This window comes from Balaenoptera borealis (assembly GCF_965194805.1).
Source record: "Balaenoptera borealis genome assembly, contig: HAP1_SCAFFOLD_877, whole genome shotgun sequence".
Classification (NCBI taxonomy): Eukaryota; Metazoa; Chordata; class Mammalia; order Artiodactyla; family Balaenopteridae; genus Balaenoptera; species Balaenoptera borealis.
In genome coordinates, this window is record NW_028123326.1 from 34,143 (window position 1) to 60,185 (window position 26,043).

At 37.0% G+C, this 26,043-nt stretch overlaps 1 long non-coding RNA gene across 6 annotated transcripts in view; it reads left to right on the top strand.

Moving 5' to 3' along the window:
• Positions 1-348: 348 nt before the first annotated feature.
• The window catches only part of LOC309621689, a 277,714-nt gene continuing 252,019 nt past the window's right edge, over positions 349-26,043 (top strand). The window contains exons 1-3 of one of the 6 annotated variants that reach the window (XR_014240164.1): positions 2,965-3,151; positions 8,957-9,111; positions 9,721-9,755. This is a non-coding gene — a long non-coding RNA (uncharacterized lncRNA). Of the gene's footprint in view, positions 3,152-8,956; positions 9,112-9,720; positions 9,756-26,043 lie in introns of all 6 variants that reach the window. The other 5 variants (XR_014240160.1, XR_014240161.1, XR_014240162.1 and 2 more) reach the window with 5 other exon arrangements.

Consider the following 26,043-nt stretch of genomic DNA (forward strand, 5'->3'; position numbering starts at 1 on the left):
TTTTCCTCTAGGAGTTTTATAGTATCCATTCTTACATTTAGGTCTTTAACTCATTTTAAGATTATTTTTGCGTATGATGTTAAAGAATGTTCAATTTCATTCTTTTACATGTAGCTGTCCAGTTTTCCCAGCACCACGTATTGAAGAGGCTGTCTTTTCTCTACTGCATATTCTTGCCTTTGTTGTCATAGATTAATTGACCATAGGTGGTTGGGTCTACTTCGGGGCTCTCTTTCCTGTTCCATTGATCTATATTTCTGTTTTGTGCCAGTACCATGTTGTTTTCACGACTGTAACTTTGTAGCATGGTCTGAAGTCACGAAGTCTGTTACCTCCAGCTTGGTTTTTCTTTCTTAAAGTTGGTGTGGCTAATAGGGGTCTTTGTGTTTTCATACAAATTAAAAATTTTTTTGTTCTAGTTCTGTGAAAAATGCCATTGGTCATTTGATAGGGATTGCGTCGAATCTGTGGATTGTCTTGGGTTATATGATCATTTTAACAATATTGATTCTTCCAGTCCAAGAACATGGTATATCATTCCAACTGTTTGTGTCATGTTTAATTTCTTTAATCAGCATCTTATGGTGTTCAGAGTACAGTTCTTTTGTCTCCTTAGGTAAGTTTGTTCTTAGGTATTTTATTTCTTTTGATGTGATGGTAAATAGGATTGTTTCCTTAATTTTTCTTTCTGATCTTTTGTTGGCTTTAAGTGGGCTTTAAGGCTTCAGTTCCCCCCTATACTCCTGGTCTAACCACACACCTGGGGGGGCCTTCAGGCAGATTTTTTTAAAGCTATTTGAATGTATGTTCAAGGGCAGCAACAAATCTCTCATCCTTGGATTTAATACATCTTTTTATTGCATTATAGATGAATTTACTTTATAAGATAGTTACTTACCTTTGCTGTGATAGGTTCACCAGTTCTTTTATAATAAGTTTGGTTCAGCTCAGCATCTAAATTCTACAAAATTAGTCTTGCTCATTTCCATTTAGATGAGCGCCTGATTAAAGTACAATGGCACTCTGACTTCTTAATATAAACCTTTACATTTTTTTATAGGAAAGTTTTACACAGTTTAACACAATAAAATTTGATGCCATTCAAGCACTATATATTTGTCTTAGTTCATGTTTTCATTATGATGTGCTTGAGTTCTAAGGTTTGTGTAAGTGTATAAAGATTTCTAGTAACATTTTCCCCAGAATAGTATTTTAATTTTTATCAGGAACTTGAACATTAATAGTTAGTATATGAGGAGAAACATGTGAAGAATAAAGAGGTGAATAAAGATGAAAAATTAAAAATTGAGGATAATAATGAGGATGTGAACTAAAACCCTGGCTGCATTGTCTTCTATGAATAATTTTCCAGACTTTACTGAGTATATCCATGTTTTCTCATTCTTCTCAAACATTGGAAGGGCTTTCTTTCTTTTAAATCTCTCAGTAATTATTCTTGTTATCCTCTACTAGTGACTTATGAAAGAAATTTCTCCTGCCGTTACTTGATTTTCTCTGTTTCATTAATCTCTTCCTGTGTATTGGATCATCACATCAACATTCAAATATGCTCTAGAATCTCTTACCTCAAATAGAAAAAAAAAAAAAAAGACAGTAAAAATATTAGTTAGATCTCTGAAATAAATGTCTGGTCCAGAAAATAACTTAATGATATGAATTCTGGCACAGACATCACCTTCTTAAGTCCAGAGAAATGTCTTTCTTTGATTTTTTCCTCCTCTAACACATTACTGTGCATTGTCTTATTGGAACAAGCTACTAAATCTCTCCAACCCTTCAACGTGTCATTGAATTCATATTCTGCAACTTCCTGTCCCAATAATGTTAATCTCACCATTTCTTTTATCCCTTGTTTGATTATATAGAAAGTAAAGATAATATCTGTAGCAGACATAAGTGGTTGCCTACCTCACTTTCAATCTCCCTACTTGGTTATTTTGTTCATGTTTTTAATTCTCTCCCATAGGACTCACTGTTAAATCCTGCGTACTCTAAGCTGATCATTAAAATCTTTTTCTCTTTGCCAGTGATAGATCTAGGGATGATTATGAAACTTTGATCCTACCCTAAAGATAAAAAATATATTTTAATCATGGTTAAATTTGTATTCATCTTCATTTACATTTGGAGAAGTCTGCTGGAAAGAGCCTGGGGAAAGTTTCCCCTTTAAAAAAGAAAACTCACACAAGAAGAGTTACCCACATTTTCTACTACACGTTCTCATGTTTACACACAGAGTCATAACCATTTTACTCTCATGAAGGGAGGAAGGCTGAGAACAAAGGTGCTGAGGAGGGCAGGTCAGAAAATAACGCAAAAAGCTGGGTTCTTGATGACATCATTCAGCCACTGAATTAAACAACCCTGGGGGTGCCTGACCTTTAGAGTCTTTGCTATATGAGGTAATACATTTTTCTTACTGAATTGGGATTTTCTATTTTTTTCAGGCAAAAGAATCTTATATAGTGTAGTACTTACCCACAAGTCTGGTGAGATGATTTAATAAGTTAATTCACATATACCACATAGCAGAGAGCTTGGGACATAAAATACTTAAAAATGGAAATTATTACAATTGAATTTTCCCCTCTTCCTCTCCTTCTTCTCCTTCTTCTTCTCATAGTATTAGTATTAGTAATAATTAGTACTGTTTTATTTTACGATTTCATGCGGTCTAAGTAAATTTAATTTCCCCAATAGCAGTACCATGCATCTTTATGAAAGAAAACAAGAAACAATATCCAGCAATTAGATAAACACATAACATTTTCTGTAGTTTAAGAATCATCTTTTGGCTTACAAGATTTTCAGATGTAGGGGATTTTAAATGCCTACTCCGTTCTTCATTACCTGCTGAGTTATCCATGACCTAAATATATGCCTCATCCTTATATTTTTACCATTAGACTCATATGCCTCCTTCAGGGGTGATGCATTCTACTCAATAATGACAGATAATGATATAAAATTTAAGCAAATAGTAATGTTATAAATGGACCTTAATCATTTCAAATCTTATGTTTCTCACTCAGAAAGGACCAAGCTTTCCAAAATAGTAGTGGACCAGATGGAAGAAATGTAATATTCAAAGGCAAATCTATATATGTTACTTCAGATATATCAAGTAAAGGTAAAAATGGATATTTGTTTCTAAAGAGAGATAAAAGACCTTGCTAATTTTCATTAAGTACTTAGTCTTAATGAATTTCACTTAAATCCTAAGTAATTTTTAAATAGATCTTTATTGGAGTATAATTGCTTCACAATACTGTGTTAGTTTCTGCTGTACAACAAAGTGAATCAGCCATATGCATACATATATCCCCATATCCCTCTTGAGCCTCCCTCCCATCCTCCCTATCCCACCCCTCTAGGTCATCGCAAAGCACCGAGCTGATCTCCCTGTGCTGTGCTGCTTCTTCCCGCTAGCTAACTGTTTTACATTTGGTAATGTATGTATGTCAATGCTACTCTCAGTTCGCCCCAGCTTTCCCTTCCCACCCAATATCCTCAAGTCCATTCTCTATGTCTACATCTTTATTCCTGCCCTGCCACTAGGTTCATCAGTACCATTTTTTTTTTTTTTAGATTGCATATATGGAATCTATTCCATATATGCGTTAGCATACGTATTTGTTTTTCTTTATCTGACTTACTTCACTCTGTATGACAGACTCTAGGTCCATCCACCTCACTACAAATAACTCAGTTTCGTTTCCTTTTATGACTGAGTAATATTCCATTGTATATAGGTGCCACATCTTCTTTATCCATCTAGGTTAGTTCTATGTCCTGGTTATTGTAAATAGTGCTGCAGTGAACACTGTGGTACATGTCTCTTTTTTGAATTATGCTTTTCTCAGGGTATATGCCCAGTAGTGGGATTGCTGGGTCATATGGTAGTTCTAGTTTTAGTTTTTTAAGGAACCTCCACACTGTTCTCCATAGTTGTATCAACTTACATTCCCACCAACAGTGCAGGAGGGTTCCCTTTTCACCACACCCTTTCCAGCATTTATTGTTTCTAGATTTTTTGATAATGGCCATTCTGACCGGTGTGAGGTATCACCTCACTGTAGTTTTGACTTGCATTTCTCTAATAATTAGTGATGTTGAGCATCTTTTTGTGTGCCTCTTGGCCATCTGTATGTCTTCTGGGACCTAATTAAACTTAAAAGCTTTTGCACAGCAAAGGAAACCATAAATAAGATGAAAAGACAACCCTCAGAATGGGAGAGAAAATATTTGCCAGTGAAACAATAGATAAAGGATCAATCTCCTAAATATACAAACAGCTCGTGCAGCTCAATATCAAAAAAAACAAACAATCCAATTAAAAAATGGGCGGAAGACGTAAATAGACATTTCACCAGAGACATAAGTAATTTTTTGATTGACTTGAATGCCAGCTTTATATTCAGAGTGGTCAAGTTCAAATAATTTTTGGGAGAACTGAGCACACATGCAACAAAATGTGAGGACATTAATCGAAATTTAAGGACTATAAACTTTCCAAATAACTCTAACATAAAATCAGTGAAAAAATTTAAGCAATATATAATAGTGACATAACTGTTGCTTCAGTCTTCTTGTAAATTAAATATAAATAACACCGATAAGTAAATTTTCTTATATGGGTTTAATAAAAAATGGTTCTTGAAAATTAAAAAAGAGAAAAATTAAGTACATAATTACATTGGAGTCAAAGTACATTTTATTGTTGTTGTTGTGATAACAGTTGCTAATTTTCAACAATACAGGACTTGTTGCCTAACTATAGTTTTCTTTGTTCCAAATAGATTTTTCAAAGCAAAAATATGACATAAATTTTGCCCATAAGATGATTAGACAAAACTGGCATTGGGATGGAAAATCATGTGTTTCAAGACCCTTCACACCAAGAGATATTTAGGCATTATTACTTAGATTAATTGAGCTTTTATTAAAGCTAGTTTTCTAGTATTCACACTTCAAAATACAGATGGAAATAAAATATATAGTTCTCAATTTGGCAGGAGTGTACTATACAATTTATAATAAAGTTGATTTATATTAATTGCTAGAAAATTTATGGGCAACAGATTTATTTTAATGGAGTCATTTATTGTCCTAATTTGTTTTATTGATATTAGGATCCGGACATCTTGCTGTTTTAAAAGGATACTCAAGCACAGGGAGATCAGCTCCGTGCTTTGTGACCACCTAGAGGGGTGGGATAGGGACGGGGGAAGGGAGAGGCAAGAGGGAGGGCATCTGGGGCTATATGTATATGTATAGCTGATTCACTTTGATATACAGCAGAAACTAACACAACACTGTAAAGGAATTATACTCCAATAAAGATGTTAAAAAAAAAAAAGTTAACAAACAGCAAATTAAAAATGGATGATTTTTTAATCCATTTACAATCAATTAAATAGTACATTTTGTTTTCTTTTCTTTTTTCTCCTTATGATTGTTGTTTTTCATTGTCGCCCCTATGTCCTTATGCTAATAAATAAAGTTGGTTTCTGCTAAATACAGTATTGAAAATCAAGAAGGAAATACACTATTCTCTTATTCTCCTTTAATTTGAAAATATGTGTATTGGCACCACTATATTGCTTTCAGTTAACGTTAATTTGTGTGTACTTTACATTTTTTTATCAGTCTTGCTAAGGGTTTCTCTTAGTTTCCTGTTGCTGCTGTAACAAATTAACACAATCTTAGTGACTTAAAACACCACAAATTTATTATTTTACAGTTCTGGAGATCACAGTTCAAAATAGGTCCAACTAAGCTACAGTTAAAATGTTTACAGGACCCCATTCCTTCTGCACATTCTGGGAATCCATTTTCTTGCCTTTCTCAGCTTCTAGAGGCTCTCCCCAATCCTCAGCCACTGGCCCCCTTCCATACTTACAGCCTGAAATGAAATCATTCTCACTTTGCTTCCACTGTCACATCTCCTTTTCTGACTCCGACACTTCTGCTTCCCTCGTCTACTCTTTTTCAAAATAAGGACCTTTGTGATTACACTGGCTCACCAGGGTAATTCAGGAAACCCTATGGAGATCCTAACTTAACTGCATCTGCAATGTCTCTTTGCCATGTAAGGGAACATATTCCCAGGTTCTGGGAAATAACACTTTTACAACTTGGGAGGGGGTATTATTCTACTACTACAGAGTTTATCAATTTTATTAAACTTTCAAAGATTAAAGCTTATGGCTTTGTTATTTTTCTCTATTTTATATCTTTGATCTTTGTTCTCATCATTCTACTTTTTATCCTTCTTCTTCCTCTGGGTTTTAAATTTTCCTTTTTCCTTTTTAGAATCTTGAGATGGAGGCTTAGCTTATTGATTTTTTAAACTTTCATATTTAAATGATAAAGTATATCCAAAGACTGTTTTGCCTCAATCATATAAGTTTTGATAAGGGAAATTTCTATTTCCATACTGTCAATAATATATTTTAAATTCCCATTGCATTTTTTTAAAGAAGTGTTAATTTAGACACGTACTGCTAATTCTCAAACACATAAGATTATCTCATTATTCTTCGCGAAAACACTTATTCATTTATGTATGTTCACAGAACATATGATCCTTTGTGACTTATTGAGACTTGTTTTATAGCCCCAAAGACTATGTATTTTAGCTGCCAGATGTAGTATTCTATAAATTTCTGTTAGGTAAGTTAGATAATAATATAGTTTAAAACTTTTATATCTAGAACAGATATAGCAGAGGAGAAGGGGTTGAGAGGTGGGCAAAATGGGTAAAAGGGATCGACTCTGTGGTGATGGATGATAACTACACTTTTGATGATGATCCCGTTGTGTATTGAATTACAGTGTTGCACACCGGAAACTTTTATAATGGTATACATCAATTTTACTTCAATAAAAAATAAAGCTTTTATAGCATTACTGATTTTTTTGTTTTTAATTATGAGAAAATCCTATTTGAAATAGCTGTGGTTCATTGTATATTTTTCTGTAGCTCCTGTTAATTCTGTCAATGTTTTAAATGTATGTTGCTTTGTGTTATTACTGGTTATTTTCTAAATTCAGCTTTTTAATCTTTCACTTTTCAAAGTGACTTAAATTATGCCCATTAGCCATTATTGTAAGTAAAATACCATGTATTGTTGTTTTGTCCTTTGTACTTTAGTTGTCACTCATTCTCCTTCTATTATGTGTTATGTATCCGCAGTGTAGTTTTTTCTTTAAAGAGTTAGTAACTATTTAATATATTTTATAAATATTATTTTATAGTTAAATTCACAATTTCCCTTTCCGGTGATCTTCATTTCTTCCTGCAGATACGTACATCAGTAAATTTGTGCTCATTTTTGTTTGTTTGTTTTGGTTTGGTTTGGTTTTCTTTGTCTTATCTGAAGCGCTATCAACAGTATTCCTTGCAGTCTGGTTCAGCTAGCAACAAATTCTGCCTGTTCTTGTTTATTTGAAAATTTCATTATTTAACCTTAATTTTGGGACAAAATTATTAGTAGATATAAAATTTGGGGGTTACACATTTTTCCTATAATTTCATTAAATATATGATTTTATTATCTCTGGCTTCACTTGTTTCTGATGATGTTAGCTCTCATTCTTCTTATTGTTGTGCCAGAATATAATGTATCTTTTTATTTTCTGGTTAAATATTATTTTCATTTATGATGTTTGACTATGATGTGACTTTCTTTGAATGTATTCTATTTGTGTCTTGCAGAATTTTTTAAAAATAAGTTTTTGTTTTTAGAAAAGATTTTAGATTTATAGAAAAATTGAAAGGGTAATACAGACAGTTCCCATATACCCAGCCCCGAGTTACATTCTGCACCCATCCTGGATTCCCCTGACCTCTTAAATGATTTTTTTAAATTTGTTTATATTAATATTTACTATTTGAGCTGTAAAGCTCTATGGAATTTTACAAATGCTTAGTGTCATGTATCTGCAATGAAAGTATACAGCATTGTTTTGAAACGCTGAACATATTCCCTGTGTTTCATCATCATTTCTAGCCCTTCTTTAATCTACTGGCCATTACTGATTTACCATGCCTATAGGTTCTGTCATTTCCAGATGTCATATAAGTGGAATAATTCAGTATGTAGACTTCTGCTACTGGCTTCTTTCATTTTACCCTATACATTTAATATTCATCCATATCCTTTCATGGCATTTTAGTTCATTTATTTTTCTTCATTGAATAATATTGCACTGTTTGAATGTACCACACTTTGTTTATCCATTCATCTATTTCTCTCTTGATTGTCTTTGTCCCTTGTGAAATACCAGTTGACTGCATTTCTGTGCATCTCCTTCTGGGCTGTTTATATGGTTTAATTGATCTATGTGTCTATTCTTGAGCCAATATCATGCTCTCTTGATTACTGTAGCTTTATAGTAATTCTTGAAATCAGGAATTGTTAGCACTACAGCTATGCTGTTAATCTTCTATTATTGTTTTGGCAATTTTAGGTCTTTCTCCTTTCCACATTAACTTGATATTAGTGTGTCAATATCAAGAAAATAGCTCACTGGATTTTTGATTGGAATTGCATGGAATATATAGATACAGTTAAGAAGAATAAACATCTTAATAATATTGATTTTTCCAGTCAGTATACACAGAATAACTCTTGATTTATTTAATCTTTGGTTTCTTTTATCAGCATTTTATAGTTTTGCACATATAGTTCCTATACATATTTTGTTAGATTTATATTTAAGTACTTCATCTTTATGGTACAATATACATGGTATGTTTTTTTTTGTTTTTAATATTAACTAGAAATTTATTTTATTTATTTATTTTATTTATTTTTGGCTGTGGTGGGTTTTTGTTTCTGTGCGAGGGCTTTCTCTAGTTGCGGCAAGCGGGGGCCACTCTTCATCGCGGTGCGCGGGCCTCTCACTATCGCGGCCTCTCTTGTTGCAGGGCACAGGCTCCAGACGCGCAGGCTCAGTAGTTGTGGCTCACGGGCCCAGTTGCTCCGCGGCACGTGGGATCTTCCCAGACCAGGGCTCGAACCCGTGTCCCCTGCATTGGCAGGCAGATTCTCAACCACTGCACCACCAGGGAAGCCCAACATGGTATGTTTTAATTTCAAATTTCATTGACTTATTAAATGTATGTGTGTTTATATTTATATGTACGGTATATATACAAAATACATATATATGTATGTACAGCATATACACAAGAATATATACTAAACCATGAATCCTGTGACCTTGTTATAGTCCTTTATTATTTCCATAATTTTCCAAAATTATATTTTTCTGCAGAGACAATCATGTCATCTGCAAGTATAGACAGCTTTATTTAATCCTTTCCAAGCCAAATACTTTCTCTTTTTTTTTCTTTCTTGTTTTAACGTACTAGCTAAAAATCTCAGTAAAACGGAGAGTAGGAAGAGTAAAAGAGAATATCTTTCCTTTTTTCTGGATTTTAGTGAGAAAGTTTTCAACTTCTTAACATGATATATAAATATTTTTATTTCACGTAATGCTTGTGTCTGGTTTTGGTATTATGGTAATGCTGACCTCATAGAATGAGTTTCCTCAGCTTCTGTTTTCTGGAAGGGAATGTGGTAATTGGCACCGTTTCTTTTGATTTGGTAAAATTCACCGGTGACTATCTGAACTGAAGGTTTCTTTTTTGGAAGGTTTTTGATTATTGATACAATTTTTTTTTAATAGATATGGGCCTGATCAGATGACCTGTCTCTCCTTGTGTAACTTTTAAGCATTTGTGTCTGTGAAAAAATCATTCTGTTTCATCTAAATTATAGAGTTCTGCTTGTTGTTCTTTACTGCCTTTTTAACATTCATGAAACAGGTCAGGATGACGTCTCTTTAATTTCTGATATTGGTAATTATTTTTTCTTTTCTTTTCTTTTTCTGTTAACCTGGCTAGAGGTTTATCAGTTTTGCTGGTCTTTTCAAAGAAGTTTTTGGTTTCATTGATTTTCTCTACTAAAGTTTTCAGTTTCAATAACTTATGCTCACATATGTATTATTTCTTTTTACTTTCTGCTTACACTAATATTAAATTGTTCTTCATTCTCTAGTTTCCTGAGGTGGAGCTCAGATTACTGATTATAGATCTTTCTTCTTTCTGAATATATGCACTTAATTTTCCTCTCAGCACTGCTTTCTCTGTATCTACAATTTTTTTTAAATTTTTATTTCTATATAATTGCTTTTTAAAATTCCTCTTGAGACTCTTCTCTGTGATCCACATGAGTTTGAGAAAAATGTATATTTTATTGTTGTTGAGTGGAGTATTCTATAAATGCCAATTATATTAGTTTGATTGCTATTACTGTCCAGGTCAAGTCTATCCTTACTGATTCTGTACCTACTTGATCTATCAGTTTTTGCTTCACATATATTGAAAGCTTGATGTCAGATTCCACAACTTTAGGAGTTTTATGTCTTTTTGGAGAATTGATACTTTTATTAATATGTAATGTCCCACCTTTTCCTTGGTAGTTTTAATTAAAAATTTTTTTTTTTAACATTTTTTTTTTTTTTTAAACATCTTTATTGAAGTATAATTGCCTTACAATACTGTGTTAGCTTCTGCTTTATAACAAAGTGAATCAGTTATACATATACAATATGTTCCCATTTCTCTTCCCTCTTGCATCTCCCTCCCTCCCACCCTCCCCATCCCACCCCTCTAGGTGGTCACAAAGCACCGAGCTGATCTCCCTGTGCTATGCGGCTGCTTCCCACCAGCTATCTATTTTACATTTGGTAGTGTCTATATGTCAATGACACTCTCTCACTTCGTCTCAGCTTACCCCCACTGGAATGGTTTTGACCCAGAAAGAATGTCACCAATAAACAGTCTCAGTGTGAAACAAGATAGAGAACAACCCCTCAGGGAGCTCACTGTAAGGCTGGAGGCAAGGCCCCTCCTACACTTTTCTTCACTCCCACATGGAGCAAAAGACTCAGTTATGTGTTTAGTCCAAATCTTGTAAAGCAGCACTGGCTGTAGGGGCTAACCCTGCCCTTTGTTTCCAGGTGTCCCAAGCTGATTCTTAAATCAGCTTTGTTGAAATTAATATGCCTACTCCAAAGTTTTTAGTTTAGTATTAACTTAATATGCCTTTCTTATTCCCTTTACATTTTTTGAATTATTGGAATTTATTTTTAGAATAGTTTTGAGCTTGCAGAAAACTTGAGCAGCATGTTCAGAGTTCCCATATACTCCCCCTCCCACTCCTTCCCTTGCCCTCATTATTAACATCTTGCCTTGGTGTGGTAAGCACGTTAAAATTGAACCTACATTGATACATTGTTATAAAATAAAGTCAGTTATTTTAAGGGCTCACATTCTTTGTGATCTACAGTTCTGTGGGTTTTGTCAAAGGCATGATGTTATGTACCCACCATTACCACCACATCATGTGGAATAGTTTTACTGCCCTAAAAATCCTGTCTGCTCTAGCTGTTCATCCTTCCCTCCTCCCCTCCCCAATCCCTGGCAGATTGTTCTTTTTTTCACTGTGAATATGATAAATTCCAGATTTTCTCCAAATATATTATGGCAGATTATACTCCAACACATGGAAGGGAAGTATTATCACAGTAGTTTTTTTTCAAATATAATCAGACTGGGTTTATGCCTCTCCTACAAAGATTGATAATAATAAAAGTATATTGTCTCTAACACTTGTTCACCTGAGTTTGGATTATATAAGAACTACTGAAATAGGCCACCAATCTTCCAACTCTTGTGCTAGAAAGAGCCTCTTTTTTTTTTTTTTTTTTTTTGTCTAAACCATACTAGCCTCTAATGAATTCAGCCAATTAAAGGAACTAAAGGTTTCTTTTCTCATTGTTCCTATGATCTATGTACTCTGTGTGCCTACAAGATGCCAGTATTAAGAGTTCATTCCTTGCATATTCTCTGTCCATCACCACTGCCGTATGCTATGAGGAAGTGCTTCTTCTCCACCCCTCACTTGGGTTACAGAAGGATTAGTCTGTATAACCACTTACTCTAGGCTAAGTGAGGTCTTTGAGTGCCTCATAAGGCCTCTTTAGCCATAGTTCTTGATGCTCTGGACTTATTGGCATGTTCATAGGAGTTTTTGTGGAAATGTAGTTACCTGGAAGTGCTGAGGTGTTTGTTCGCTTGTTTGAAACTTGAGTAACGTAAACACCTTGTTCTTCTGCTTAATCCCCAAGGATTGACATGGGATGGTTCAATTTCTCCTTTTAGTATATTCAGTAGACTAACGCAGCAATGTGCTGTGTTCTCCTTCAATAGTCCTTGTTGCTCCCATTTACTACCCACATGGTAAGAAAGCTGTCCTACATGTTTATCTCAAACTTACATGGAGAAATTTGAGAAGAGTCAATTAGTAGAACCATCCATAATGTCAACTACTCGTAAGGGTCTATAGAGGCAAACATAGATACATATATCCATGTCTGTCTGTCTATCTATCTATCTATCTATCTATATCTCCTCTGGAAATTTTTTTCCGTGATACATTAGTTGGTGGGAACGAATTTTTCATAGAATATGTAAAGGCCATTCTGTGTGTACATGTTTGTATATATTTCATAATTTTCTATGTATATGTAGATAGAAATCTACACACCAAAGTTCTACTTCATTTATGTAATTATTAAGGTTATTTTTATAATGAAATGTTAAGATTTCAAAGAATTTTTATCTCCTAATTTTCTCCCAAATATTAATTGAATTACATAGGGGAACATGTAATCTAAATTCCTAAATAGTTATATCAATATTGATGCTGATTTTCAACGCTTTTTTCATCAAGTGTATATATTAATAAGATGTGTGAAATTTTTTAATTCTAGTAATAGCTTTAGGTATAGATTTTTTTTTTTGATCTCTATGTGTGTGGTGTGTTTTATTATATATTAGTCTCTTAAATCAAATAGAAAACAAAAAGTGGAGCTACAAACCAAAGTTACAACAGGATTAGCTTTTCTCATCGCCCGTCTATCTACTTTTGCCAGAGGTCTTTATTTCTTCATAAGGCTTTGAGCTACTGTGCAGGGTCCTTGACTCCAACCTGAAGAACTCCCTGTGGCAGGCGGGTCTGGTGGTTAAGAACTCTTGATTAACTGGGAATGTCTTGATTTCTCCCTCATTTTCGAAGGAAAGTTTTGCTAGATATAGGATTCTTGGTTGATGGTTTCTTTCCTTCAACACTTGAAGTACATTGAGCCATGCCATCTGGCCTCCGAGGCTCCTGATGAGAAATCTGCTCATGACCTTCCTGGCAAATCTTCTCTCAGCTTCATAGAACTTTCATAATGTACCTTATCGTGTCTTATGCAGCAGAACATTTTGTATAGTATCGTGAAGTCAGTTAAGTTGTAACATTATTTTGAGACCAGAATTTAAGGAAAAGGAATTGAATATTTCAAGTGTAGACATTATGAGGTCTTTAAAATTATTACAGATTTTCAAACGAGAAATAAAAAGGCCACTGAAGTATCCTACAGATTTTAATTTATAACAAAGTGAATACCAATATCTAATAACACACGTAAAGAAAAATTTCTTTGGGATCCTTTTTCCTAAGTGTAAAGGGGCCTTGAACTCAAGAAGTGAGAAAACCCCTGTGGTTTACCCCCAGCTGTGATGCGTCCATTTCTTGCTCTGACCTCAGAGTGCACCACTGTGATGTACTTCACAGAGCCCTGTAAAAGGGGCAGCTGGGCCCAGGTTTTTGGTCCTTAGAGCCCAGGAAGCTGCTTTTGGTGACCTGACGGCCTTGGACCTACAGTTAGCTTGTTTTTTCCTTGTTTCTGCCATTTTGTTGATTTATTTTTCTCTTTTCTCTACTCTTTTTTATCTTTCTCATTTTTCTTTCTTCTTTGCCTTTTTCTCATTTTTCTCTCTTTATCATTTCTTTTAGTTTTAAATTTTTTCTTCTCAATTTTTTGGTGTTTCTTTTCCATTTCTTCTGCTTTCTTTTCTTCCTTTCTTCTTTTTCTCATTTGTATCTTAATTTTAGTTAGTATTGCTAGATTAGTACAGTTAGCATAGTCAGTACTGTTGGTATAGTTAGCATAGCTGGTGTAGTTAATACTTGATTAGCATAGTTAGTGTAGTTAGTGCTAGTTAGCGCTGTTGGTACAGTTAGCGTAGTTAGCGTTGTTAGTAGAGACAGCACACTTAGCACTGTTAGTACAGTTAGCATTGTTAGTTAGCGTAGTTAGCGTTCTAGGTAGTGCTGTCAGTCAGTGTAGTTAGCAGGTCACCATGATGCAGGGCCTCACAGCCAACTCTGCTGACAAGGAGGCTCATATTGATGGCTTTGAGATCCTCCGCACCATTGGTGAAGGCACCTTCGGTAAAGTGAAGTTGGCGCGGCACATTCTGACCGGGACACAGGTGGCTCTCAAGGTGATTAAGAAAAGGCGTCAGAGCGTCGCAAGTGTCCAGGCACTTTTCCGGGAAGTGTGCGGTATGAAGCTCCTGAATCACCCCAATATTGTAAAACTGCTGGGGGCGATTAACACAGAGGAGGCATTTATTCTGGTGATGGAGTACCTCAGTGGGGGGGACATGTACCACTATTTGAAGATCCATGGCCGTATGACAGAGGTGGAGGCCCGAGGCCCATTCCAGCAGCTGCTCTCCGCCCTGCAGCACTGCCACCAGAGGGGCATCGTGCATCGGGACCTGAAGCCAGAGAACATCCTCTTTGATTCCAACATGAATATCAAACTTACAGACTTTGGCTTCAGCAACAAGTGTGATGACTCTGGACAAATGGACACAATCTGCGGCACACCCCCTTACTGTGCCCCGGAAATCTTCCTGGGGCAGAGCTACAGCGGCCCTGCGGTGGACGTGTGGAGCCTGGGAGTAGTGCTCTACGCCATGGTAACTGGGTGCCAGCCCTTTTGGGGAAAAGACTACCAGGAGCTGCGGAAGCAAGTCCTAAAAGGGAAGTACCACATCCCACCTTATCTGTCTTTGGAGATAAGGGATCTATTACAAAAAATGATTGCCCTCAACCCCAGTGACAGAGGCACCTTACCTGACCTCATGAGTCATGCTTGGTTAAACATGGGCCAGAAGGAGCCACTCCAGCCACCCTGTGAAGAGGACCTGAAGGTGACAACGGTGACGACTCCGGGCTTGACTTGCGACCAGATCCAGGATGCTGGAACAGGCAGTGTGAGCGCCAAGAAACCCCAGGTAGGGGCCTCCATCGTAACTGTGAGGCCCTTCTGTCGCGGGGACCTCAGCGGCAGTGAACTTGAGCCTTCTCCAAGCCCTGTGGTGTCCCCCCTGAAAAGCAGGTGGCTCTACCAGGGAGAAAACGTGCAGCTGCAGGAAGACCAGCAGGCGGAGCAGAAGACCGGTGAGTCTGCCTGTCCCCCACCCAGCCTGGAGGCGAGGACTGCCACCCCCAGCCCAGCCCCCCAGTGTGGCACTGGGACATCCCCCTCCACCAGCAGCAGGATTGGAGCCCCAGAGGGAACCAGCTGCCCCCCGGGTGTGTCCAACACTGGAGGGTCCTCCCACACTGGGCAGCCTGAGAGTGTGTCCTCATCCACTCCCTCTGGCCACAGCCAGAAAAAGCAAGGGGTGGCTAGGAGAATCTGGAACTTTGTTTTGAAACATCTTTGTTGCAAGCTGCCCAGCAAGAGGCGTCATAATAAAGTGAGCCCATGTGAACCCCATGCATGACCGAGGCAGGAAGGTCAGGCCGCCGTGCTCCCTGGGGCCCGGTCCAGTGGAAGATGAGGGTGTTCTCTGCGCGGCCTTCAGAAGCATCGTATCCAAGACCCTGGCCAGCTCAGAGGATGGTCCGGAGCAGCCCGGGCGACCGAAAGCGAGGCCACCGTGGCTGCAGGTCTGCCCCTCAACCCCCACCTGGGTGAAACTTCAGAGACTGGACTGTCATTCCTGGGTCACGTCTCCCCTCCCCCACTCTTCTGTCTTCCGTGTTGGTGGGGGAGGGGGATAGTTCTTGTTCCAAGGACTCCTTGGTTCTTCCAATTCTAGTTAATAAACTTGATGCTCGGGCTTCCCTGGTGGCGCAGTGGTTGAGAATCTGCCCGCCAATGCAGGGGACACGGGTTCGAGCCCTGGTCTGGGAAGATCCCATGTGCCGCGGAGCAGCTGGGCCCGTGAGCCACAATTACTGAGCCTGTGCATCTGGAGCCTGTGCTCCGCAACAAGAGAGGCCACGACAGTGAGAGGCCCGCGCACCGCGATGAAGAGTGGCCCCCGCTTGCCACAACTAGAGAAAGCCCTAGCACAGAAACTAAGACCCAACACAGCCATAAATAGATAAATAAATACTTTTAAAAAAAAACAAAAAAAACTTGATGCCCCAGAAAGATGTATCACACCCTGCTTTGCATCTGCTGTGGTGTATAGTGCTCAAGGAGACACCTAGAAAGACAGAAGCTGAGAGATTGGAGTGTGGATGCACAAATAGAGTTACTGGGAATGGGAGAAGTACAATTTAAACTCAGTTACTGGGGCGCACACTTCCACTCCAGCACAACGCAGTGCTTTACATGTTTACATGGCCCCAAGGTATTATAGGACACATTCCCATTAGCTCTGTTGCTTCTGGGCCGTGCTCAGGAACTAGGTCAATACAGATGCTCCTGGGTGGGGATCCAGCGTCCACACTGCTCAGTTCCATCCTTTTCCATAAGCCCGAGCTCACCCCCAGCCTCCTCCCCACAAACAGGTGGAGGTCAGCTCATGACTCTCACAATCCTCAGGTTCTTCCAACCTGCTTTCATCCTTGGGGAAAACCAGCCAGTTGTTGGCTTGTCTTTCCCAAAGTTATCATCCTCTTTATTTCTAATGTGGAACACCTACCTCTTTATTCAATTTCAGATTTTATAAAATACTGGAAAAGTCTTTGGCTTTAAGCTGCTTTTTTCTGCTTTCCTACAACAAATGTCCATTGAGAAAGAAAACAGAAAATCATTATCTAATTGAAATTGTAGGAGCAAATATATGTAGAAAAAATATATATACCTTAATACTGTCCCATTTGTATACGTATTTCTGATCAGTGCCATTTGTATAGCTTCACTATTAATTGTCAATTCCTTTGGGGTAACCTGGAGTCCCTACTGACATGCAAACATTCTCTGAGAAAACAGCACTGCTATTACCACTTAACTATGCTTTAAGGTAAATTAATTTGTCAGCTTTGTTGGTATGACCACTGACAGTCACTAGACTGCAGCTCGTTAAGATTGGTTATAAAATGTGTTTTGCTGGAGGGTGGGGGAGAGGAAGTTTCTGAGCCCAGTTGATATTCTCAGACTAATTCACAGTGTGGTCTTGGGGGCTGTTCCTGTCTCTGGAATAGAAGCGGCCAGAGAGTGAAGAATTACAAGAACATTTACTTCCTTCATTTCCTCTTTAGTTCTAAATATATCTCAATGTCCAAAAATAAAAGGCTATGTAATATATTTCCAGTTTTTCTTTATGAATAGGATCAGTAAATAATTAATAAAAGCAAATTAAAAGTGAACTTGTCACAAAGGGAACAATCCTTTGTCTGACATTAGTGAACAGCCTGGTTTTTAATATAAAATATTTTATAAAAGAAAATTATGCTGAGTTGCACTCAGGGTAATTAACTTTTCAGATGCAATAGCTTTAAACTATTTATGTTGCTTGAGAATAATTACTTGTAAGCAATTTGTTTCAATTTTATAAACTAGGGCCAGTTATTATAGGTATTACAGAAGCAGTAATTGCTATTCAGCAGGGTGACGCTTTGCTCTGTCCTCTCAGCGACTCCTGGTTGGAGATACGGGGGCACAGGACGGTAGGGAATTTGTAGCTGCTTTGCTTTTAACATCATTGTGTTAAGGCTGCAAGAGACTAGCTTATAAAGTATGAGAGTCAGGCAAAGAGTTTGAACCTACACTATAAAATCCTGTAGTTCTACCCTCTTTACAATATCTGGCAAATCATTCATTTCACTAGGTTTATAGAGAGCCATTTAGTAAAATGAAATGGGTATCCTATGGGTAAAGATCTAATGTCTAGTGCAATCTAGGGCATTATAGTGCTACCTTCCAGCTCTTCTCTCCCAGTGTCTTATACTGGAGTTAGTGATGTGCACATATCTATTCATAGTTCCTCATTCCAATGAACTGTAAGGTCTTGAAATTGAAGGCATGACTTAGCAAAACTTTTTTCAAGGAGCAGGCACACAGAATATGAGTGCTGATTACATTTCATAATTAAATTCATTTTTTTTCTAATATAAACATTGAATTTCTCCTTAGCTTTCATACTAAGAAGACCTTGCAACTCACAAGATTTGACAAATAACTCACCTCTTTGATTACATGTTTATTTGCATATTACTTTTTACCTGATATGAGAAAGAACACAGCTAAATACAGTTGTACTGGGAGTTTTGTACACGTGTGGAGGGATGAGAGAGAAAGGGTGTCGCTAACAATGGATTCTGACAGCAAGAGGGAGGCAGGAGGTCCTTAAGGACAATCCCTACTATTAGTTAGTGGTGGAGCTGAGGGGGGTCTGTATTCCAGTGATGTTTGTTTTGGTTCTGTTTTTATCCTCATAATTGTGTATCTGAGCAGCAACCCCCTGATTGGTTTTGTATTGGTTATTAATTATTTACTAATTATTAATTACTAATACAACCTCTGTATATATTTTGTAAAATTTATCTATATTTTATAAAACATATTTTATGTTATTTATTAGATAAAACTTTTTGTAATCTTGTAAAAAACATTAGCAAGGGTTAAAATGATCATCCAATTTTTTTTCTCTATAGTAAATATAACAGGGACTTTTGGAAGGAAGAACCATTTTAATGTGTGTAATCTTCCTAAACTGTATATGTGGGAATCCATATGAAAATGCCAGGCTGGCCAAACCTACTAGATACATAAATACATACTCGTTAAAATGTTGAATGATGGTTCAAAATCATGGCTCAGTTTGGAACCATGACTAGAAAGAGCTAGGAGAATGGCAGTTAGATAAATACTTAGTATTTCTAAAGGGATGTGGGACACAGTACCTCTTAAACATGGCATGCCCAAGAGTCACATGAAAAGGAATTGTAGTAAAGGGGTTTTGACTTTTCAATTCTCATTCAAGATTATAAACCAACTCTGGAATCATATGTGAACCATACCTAATCCTTGCTTGTTGCTCAACCTATTGTGTCTAACTCTGAGAAGCAGATTTCAGAGGGACAAAGGGAAAGAAGTTTGCAACACTAGGCCTATGAATTAAGCCCTGCTTAGTTCTCCTCTTTGATTTTACTGTGTACTGATATAGTATACGTCAAAGCATTTTATATAATCTGCACACCAAAGAATTCACACTGAAATGTGGTTATGGCACTAAAAATATCTTGCCAAAAGCCATTCTCCACAGAAGAGGAGTGAATGTGTGTTCCCAAACTTAACTTAAAGTGATAACTTGATAAAATCCTTTGAATATCGGATGTGACTGGTGTGTAAACTAGATAGTGTCCTATTCAAAGATGCTTCAGGGTGTTTCCTGAAATAGATGTACTTATTTGGATTGGCTATATTTTCTGTCACTCCCTGTCTGAATTACAGGAAGCGCCTCATCATTAGGTGACCTGATTTGACCCCAGTTCCTCTCCCACAACTTCTCTATATGGTAGCCAGAATTGTCATTAACAAACAGAAGTTCAGTCTTTCTAAATTAGCTCCCATTTCACTCTGAATATAAACCAAACTCTTCAAAATGACTTAAAAGCCCCACATGATTACCCCTCCCTTAGTTCTCAGACATCTCACATCACTGAGATGCAGCGGGAGCTCCGGTTCACCTTCTGCTTCTCCGGTGACACTAGCTTCATAGCTTTCTCCAAACATACCAGACAAGTTCCACATTTAGGATTTTGCTCTGACTCTGAATGGGTCAATTTTCCCCAAATAGCTTCATGGGTGAAGTCCCTCACTTCTTCAAATTTTTGGCTCAACTATCACCAAAAGGAGGTCTACCCATACCAGCCTAAGTAAAAGTAGAATCCACCCCCAGGCCCCGCCTACAATTGAAAACCCTTTCCTTGTTCTTTCATTCCATAAGGCTCATGGCCTTTTAATGTAAAATATCATTTATGTGTCCATGTTTATCATTATCTGCTGCCCCATCGCTTCTAGAATATAAGCTCCACAAAGGCAGGCATCTTTGTTTGATTCACTAAAGTATCTTTGGAAAGTGAAATAAAACCTGGCTCATTGTGGGCCATCAATACATTTTTTTTTTTAAGTTGAATTAAATGAAAAGGAGACAGGAACAAATCATGTTTTGGCCTACATGTAAATGATAGCATTAAATTGTCAATTGTCCTTGGAAACAATTGGAGAAAAGTTAGAAAATCTTTTTTTTCCCCCCTTTAAAAATCAGCAAATTGTATAGAATTGAGAATTTACCTTGGAGCAATTTAGAATCCATGTGTTGTTTGAATTTTGACTAAGCAATGTCTTTAAGTTCACCAAATTAATCAAGCAAACAAACCTGAGTCTAAATGCAGACTTCCTTACGAAGTACATATTAAATGATCTTACAAGTATAGGAGGGAACTGCTCCCAGGAGTGGGGTTGACCGGTGTCAGAAGCTAATAAAGGTTTGAATATTAAAATAAATAGAATTAAATTAAATTAAGCCTTAATGATCATGAACAATGAAGTAAGTTTCCAATGCTATATATCAGAAAGACCTTCCTAAGAAAAAATGTCATTTGATTAGTTTCAATAAGCTTTATTATGCTCAACAAATCAAGGGATGATCTACTTAATTTTTCATATTAAAAGTTTGCTCTCCAATAGGAGAGCTCAGGAACTGTGGGGTCTATCATATATATTACTTTCCTTAAATTTCCTTTCTCTTGCATGCACTTTTTTAGTAAATTAATGGCAGGGTACAGCTGGATGCTTCTGGAGATGTTAATCTTTGATATCATTGAAGTGTGGACCTAATAAGAAATTAGACCTCTTGACCCAAAATGGGCTTAAGATGTGCATAATTGTAAACATTTGGATGTAATGAGGGGCTGGATTTGGGAGGTGAGCAATAGACCAGAAAGCAGTAAGTATGGCCTTCTGGGGTGAAATAACTGACAAATGATAGATTGGTCTATATTGTGTAACCTAGAGAAAGAGAGCAGAGCAGAGTAACTAGAGCACAGGCTCTGCCTGGAACCAGACAGACTGGATTCAGAGCAAGCTCTAGCATTTATTCAAATTCTGCCCCATAATTTCCTACTGTCTCAGCCTCTGGAGCTGTAATCTCTTCCTCCTTAACTCAGTAAAGTGAGTGGGTCTGCTCACATTCTTCTGCTTCTGAAAATTGTTCCAGCCAGAAAGTTTAGGTGATTGTAGAGCTAATAATGTTTATTTCCTTTCTGCCAAGGAGTATCACATCACGTTCCCAATGTTTTGGAGTCAATAGTTTGATTTTGCCCAGTTCTCCTGTTGTTTGAAGTCAAAAGTTAAGTCTATTCTTTGTTATTTTATCATGGCTTGAAGAGGAATTCTCTTATTTACTTAAATTTCTATATCACCATTTACAACCTAGCCTACCTAGGCTTACAAGAAAAACCTTACTTCTCTCCTCCACTTATGCTACCCTCTTTTATAATCCTGGTAAGGTTGCCTTTGTCAATCCACAAGATTGATGAATTTGAAATGATAAATAATTAAATCCCAATTTTTAAACCATATTTTCTGTTGTAGTGCTCGAATTCATCCAGTCATAATATCTCACCTCTTGATCTCTTACTGATCACTGGTCATAAACTATATTCACCTGAATTTGGCTTGCCTTCCTTCCTTCTTTCTTTCCTTCCTTTATCTTTCTTTTACTAGGGCCGCCTCCAAATGGTTATCATGAAAGCAAGTCAAACTCAACAGTCCAAAATAAAATTCATCAAATTTCTTCATTAAATCAACTTATTTTATGGTGGTTTTTACTTCATTAAATGGCACCAACAGCTATCCTAAGCATCTTCATCTCTTCCAACATCCATTCACTTACCAATTCCAGTCAACTCCACCTCCTAGATAATTTTGGATTCTATATTTACATTCTACCCAAATTGTCACAATTCCAGGTCAGTTATTCCTCTTAACCTGAATGATTGCAATGACATCTTAATCTGTTTGCCTGTCTACTTCCAATCTATATTGCAGTCAAAATTTAAAATTTATTTTTAAATATAAATCTTAAAAATATAAACCATACTTTATTACCTGTTCAGTGAAAACTCTTAATAGTTTCCCATTTCCCTTAGGGAAGGGAAAGCTACTTAACATTTGGCATTTGAACCCTGTTGACATCTGTAACATTGTATTCTCAGCCTTCCCACTGTTGACAGAAATAATAAAAAATCTATAATAATAATAGAGAAATGTTTTATTCCAGCCAAAATGAGGACTACAGCCTGGAAGACAGCCTCTCAGATAGCTGTGAGGAACTTCTCTATAGAAGCATGGTTTTCAGTATAGTTTTATATCTTGTCAGAACAAAAAAAGCAAGGAAGGTACATTCCTTCCAGGTTTAAGGGGGAAAAAAAAGACAGAATAGTATGTACACAGTGGATCAGTGTGGCCTTGACACCTGGGAAGGGAGTCTTACCATTGAAGGAATAATGGCAATTGCATCCCAGGAATGGAGGCATTTATCTCTATCTTCAAAATAGACGTTCTTTACTTCTGGACAATGCACCCTTTAATGGTTAAAGCCAAAATGACTTCCCTGTACCTTAATAGGTGAAATTTTCTTTCATCATTTCCATGTTTTGATTGCAAATCTTTTGATACAAAGCTTTGATGATCAAAATATTTGTTCCTCGATGCCAGGGTGGTACTACCTGCCTGCAGTGGGTGCATCGTGTCCCTCAGTGACAGGCTTTTTCATACATATATATATATATATGTATTTTTTCCTAGTTATCCATTTTGGGGGGAAAACTAATCAGATATAGTGAACAAGCACAGAGGTATATGCTGACAGGGAAACATTTTATAGGCTACACATATTATCAGTGATGTCAAACTGTTGAACAAACATTGTATTTGTACTTTCAGCAGTAGATTTAAAGCAAGCGTGATACATGTCATGCGTAGATTTATAACTAGGAAAAGAATAGTGATACCTACTATGACAATGATAAGCATCTGTAAAGCAGAGTGGGAAAAAATTCTTATTTCTGAGATGAGCCAACTGAACAGATCACTTAGAGTCAGTTTGCCTTACATCTTGTAACCATTTTATCTTTTGGGAATGTTTTTCTAGGTATATCTCTTCTGCAGAGGTATTGATATAAGGGCAACAAGTAGTGTGAGCAGTAGCACAAATACTTCCTTGTTTAGCCAGTGGAAAATCTAAGGCAACCCTGTTATCTTATACTTTTTGTCTGTTCTGAAATGATTTTTAGAGAGCCCTCAGCTATTTGATGGTAGCTGATCGATTTCTGATCATATCTCTGTTTACATATACTCTTGCACTAGGAACCAAGATTCCCAAAAGACTTTGCTACCAAGTATCTTGATATCCTGCTAACATGGATTTATTGCCTCTGTAATAAAGAGAGAAAGAAGGTTCTTCTATTTCCATATGTATAGACAATGGGATAACATAATATCCTAATAAACATAAACCTTCTATTTGCCAGCTATTAAGATATTTCTGTGCACATCCTTGAGAAGGTGGGTCAATTCCAATACTAAGACAAAACCTGGGGGAGCACAAGTGATTCCTCCCAGAGTGCTCTCATTGATAGTCTCATTAACTGGAAGTTTAGTTAACACAATGTTAACCCATGAATCATTTTTCTTGCAGGCTTTCCAAAAGCCATCTGTACTGTATTTAACATATGGGAGTTACTGGCATAACTTACTCATGTTTTTTCTCTTTAAGACATTTGTTCATCAAGTAAGAGATGGGGCAAAGGAGCCTTGGGGTAATCTGTGCTCAGTCTCTAAGAACTGAGGATAGTATCAGACAAGGGATGGATCCATTAATATGTTGAAGAATTTGAACCTGAAGGCCAGACAGAGGTTAGTCTAGTTGAGTGGTAATTTTAGGAACATCTGAAAAGTCGGTGACAGAAATTATGAAGGGCTTATATCAGTATTTTTATTGACTGAGGAATTTGATGAGAGATCCAACCAATCGGTTAGATTGCCCGCAGTAGCTATACTTTGTGACAACTTTACCAGATAATTTTCTTTCCATAATGAGCATTGAGGCAAAAGTATAGCTAGAAGTAAAACAATAACTTTCATTTAAAAAAAAATAACTTTCAATTTTCATAGTGAGACAGATGTTTAGAAACCAGTTCATTTGAACTAGTAGGATGGGTCATACAGTCCTGGTTCTGATTCTTGGGTCAGCTGTCTACCACTGCTGTCATCTTTTCCTCCTGGTGTGGGTGTTCTTTCTCCTCTGTTTGAGCACTGACTTAAGTCTGAGGTCAGCATTCCTCTCTACAGACCAGTCCAATGCAAAAACCCTTTTTGAAATGAGGGATGTGAATCCATCAGTCTATGGCTTTTAATTTGGCAGTGCATGGATTAGTTAATAATACCTAATAAGGTCCTTTCTGACATGGCTACAAAAAGTCTTTGATTTGATGTGTTTTCTAATTAACAAAATCTCCAGATTGTAATCCATGATCCTCAAGGTCTTTGTTTCTGGGGAGCTCACTGTGAAAGGAATTAGCTACCAACTTTGCATTTCTTTTAAGTGCCTCAATAAGACCCTGACAACAATGTAATATATCTCCCTTGAGTAAGGTTTGTGCACATATTCCCTCATCTAATTACATAGGGTGTCCTGTTAGTATTTCAAAAGGAGACAGCTGATGTTTAGCAAAATGTATAGACCTAAGTTTGAGAAGCACTAGCAGAAGAGCTTTTGCCCATGAGAGATTAAATGCTTCTGAAGGTTTTGCCAATTGAGTTTTGATAGTGACATTAATTCTTTCCACCAGTCCCAAAGATTGGGGGTGATAAGTGCAGTGAAAATGCTGCATTATTGGCCATATGTCACAAATAGATTTAATTATTTGTCCAGTAAAATAATTTCCCTGGTAACTGTGTAACTTGGAAGGAATTCCCCAAACAAGAATTATCCTTTCAGATAGCAATTTAACCTTATAGCCATTGCTCTTCTTCAAGGAAAAGCTTCAACTCAGTGTGAAAACATACAGATCATTACCAAGATATATTTATATTCTTGAGACGGTGACATTCAGACAAAGTCCAATTGCTATACCTCGAAGGGACCCTTAGGAAGAGAAAGTGGCCTTGTGACCCATGAAGTGATTTTCTGGGATTATATTTAGGGTAGATACTAAAACAAGCATATACTTTATGAGCCATCGTGGGAGAAATTTTCCAAACATAGTGTTTTCCCCATAAAACCATTTTCTCAGGTGTCCAATGAGTTAAAGAATGTACATGCTGGGGTAATGGCATTTGAGCTCCAACAGGCACTATAGTTTGTTTGTTTGTTTAATTATTTCCAAATTATATTTGTGTGACAGGTCCAAAATTCCCCCTTATTGTTGTCCTATTTATTTCTCTTCTTCAATGGCATATTTCTTGAGCCGGCAGATGGAAATATTTCACTGGGTTGGCAGGGTTAGCAGAGAGCGCTGACCATTCTCAAGGCTAGACAGAATGGGTATTGAAAGCTACCTGTTTGGCTGCCTCATCAATAAGCTGATTTCCTTTAGCTTCCATACTGTCAGATTTGGAATGCACTGGTATTTTAATAATTGCCAACTGTTTTGGTAGTTGTATACCAGTTAATAGTCCTGCAACCTGTTTTCCATTTTTTAATATTTTTTAATAAGCTTTCCTGATTATAGCATCAAGCTTTAATAAACCCTTGATGTTTCCGTAGCATTCCAAAGTCATGTGCCACTTCAAAGGCATAATGACTGTCAGCATAAACATTTGCTACCTGACCTTTAGCTCGTTGATGAGTTGATG